This window comes from Carassius auratus, unplaced genomic scaffold (genome assembly GCF_003368295.1).
Source record: "Carassius auratus strain Wakin unplaced genomic scaffold, ASM336829v1 scaf_tig00046917, whole genome shotgun sequence".
In the NCBI taxonomy this organism is placed as follows: domain Eukaryota; kingdom Metazoa; phylum Chordata; class Actinopteri; order Cypriniformes; family Cyprinidae; genus Carassius; species Carassius auratus.
Window position 1 is genome coordinate 17955 of NW_020527002.1, and position 2434 is coordinate 20388.

Genomic DNA, 2434 nt, shown 5'->3' on the forward strand with positions numbered 1-2434 from the left:
GATTTGTGTAGGTCGGGCAGTGTTCATCAAGGAAGGGTCCAGGCAAGGGGCGGAGTCCGGCGGCCGCACGCGCTCCCCTCCTTGGTCCGGGGCGCGAGGGGCGGCGGCTTCTCCTAGCGGCCGCGTCTCTCTCGTTGGCCGCGGCGCTGGTAGGGGATGGACGGCCCGGCATCCTGGCCCGTCGGCCGTGTATACGGGTGCGGTTCCCATCCGGACCACGGGTCCGGCAGCTCACGTCTTGGTGGCGCGGGAGTCCCTCAACGCACCCTTCCTGGACCCACGAGGACACCAGTGTGCATGCACGGGGAAGAGACCGGTCTCTTGAGGAGAGGCGCGTTGGGCTTTTAAACAGCGGCGGTAATGAGGCTCCACTTCCTTCAGGTGTGCCCCATCACACGCCGCCAGCCCTGACTCGTCCAGCGCCCCTCCTCTCACACACCCACTCCAGTCGGGAGCCTGGTGAAGGGCGGCGATTTAGGACGGGGTGCCGGTGATAATCAGGGAGGAGGCAGCTGACTCGTCACAATATGTATGTATGAAATAATTCATATGTATGAGGACCATGATGTAAATATGAATCAGCTGTGTTTACATAATTCTTGAATCTTAAACTGTAGTCCTTTCTCATCTCTTTTATGAATCTGATGTAGAGATACAGTAACTCTTTAAAACCTACAAGCCTAGAGACTCATCTCGTCTGTCACTCTCAGTGGGTTTTTCTTTTCGATCGCACAAGGCTAATTTGCAACCACAGCATCACTCTTCCAGCACAATGAGAGAGAGAGATAGAGAGAGAGAGAGAGAGAGAGAGAGAGCAGCCAGGCCAAACGGTTTGTGTTTGCTGGCCAAAGCTTTTGATGGCTGTCTTCACACACACTGACCCGTGTCCGAAGCTGGTGACTTTGTTAATCAACAGAACACATTAAACTGCTATTTATATAAACACTGCTGATTTATTCATCTTTACCAGTTTGTTTTTGTCTTTGACCTCCTAGTCTACTTTTTCCAAGGTAGAAATTGGAATATATACTTTTGTTCATAGGCTGTGTATAAAACACATGCATAGGTTGTGTCATGCTCTATCGTAGGTTAAGTTAAATGTCCAATAAAACAAACATTTAGTTTCTCTAGCAGTTGTTTTGTATGCTGGTTTCAAATATCCTCTATATATAGTTCAAAACCCTCTACAACTAGAACAATTATATATTTTTTGTATGTAAATCTTATGTACATACAGTAAATGGTAAACAAGTGAACACAACACAATTGATTATTTTAAATTGAAAATTGAATTGTGTTGTCTTATTTGGCCAAACTGTCACATGTGCTTTAAATACATTCAATACTTAATTTAATTAAAATTAATTTTATCAAATATTTGTTGGCCAAAACAGTGTTTTGATGATTGTAATATTTGAATTTGACCCGAAATAATGTGTTATCATGTCCCACTACAATTCCAAACTCGAATATAATATTGCCTAAGAAAGGGGTCACCAGCTTCGGTCCTAGAGGGCCGGTCTCCTGCAAAGTTTAGCTCCAAGCCTAATCAAACACTCCTGAACAGAGCTAATCAAGGACTTAGGTATACTTGTAACTTCCAGGCAGGTGTGTTGAAGCACGTTGGAGTTAAACAATGCAGGGACTGAGTTTGGTGACCCCTGTCTTGGGCGATTTGGGAATTTGGTACCTATTTTACCATTTATTTTATTAATTTGGTTGTTTAAAAAAAAAAAAAAAATCTGTTCCTTTTTCTAATTAAAAAGGTTTGATACTTGTGACGTTCATGTTAAAGGTTTTTTTTTTTTTTTTGGTACAGGATCACAGTGCTGGCCCCAGGGTGGGATGTGGACTTTGTACAAGCATGTGGGGTTAATTAAGAGGGACTTTGCTCCTGGACAAGATTGAGTTGATCCACAATGGCGACCGTCAGAATTGGTGGTCTGTGGTCATTTGGCAAGGCCAGATTAGCCAAGATGTAGGGCTGATAAATGTATCAGTTATTGGCCAGCAAATGATCAAGAACAGAAGAAACAGTGAGACCAGACTGGTTGGTCAAGCTTTCAGTCACCAGAGGATCCTTTGTTTTTTTACTGTGAAACACAAAAACAGAAATGTAAATGTATGGTTAGTTAGTCTCTCTTTTCATACAATTGAATGGAAAAAGAGATTTCCAAGGTTAAAAAAGAACACAAAAGTACAAATAAAATTATCATACAATGGATCACATGACTTGTGTACTTACATCTTCTGAAATTGATGGCATAATGTGGGAAACAGACCAAAGTTGGGTAATTATTGACTGAAATCTTGATATCCGTGCTAGTTCAAGAAAGAAGTTAAATTCTTGAAAGAATAATTAATTTGAGTTCTTTTAAATGATTCAGTGGATCAGGTCTCAATGGTTCTTTCACACATTTTTTGATTCTCTTCT

General features: G+C 42.3%; 1 long non-coding RNA gene across 1 annotated transcript; it reads left to right on the forward strand.

Moving 5' to 3' along the window:
* The first annotated feature begins 478 nt into the window (after nucleotides 1-478).
* On the forward strand, nucleotides 479-2224 carry LOC113088695 (uncharacterized). Its single transcript, XR_003286192.1, has 2 exons — nucleotides 479-529; nucleotides 1820-2224. It is a non-coding gene; the product is annotated as an uncharacterized LOC113088695 (long non-coding RNA).
* Nucleotides 2225-2434: the final 210 nt, after the last annotated feature.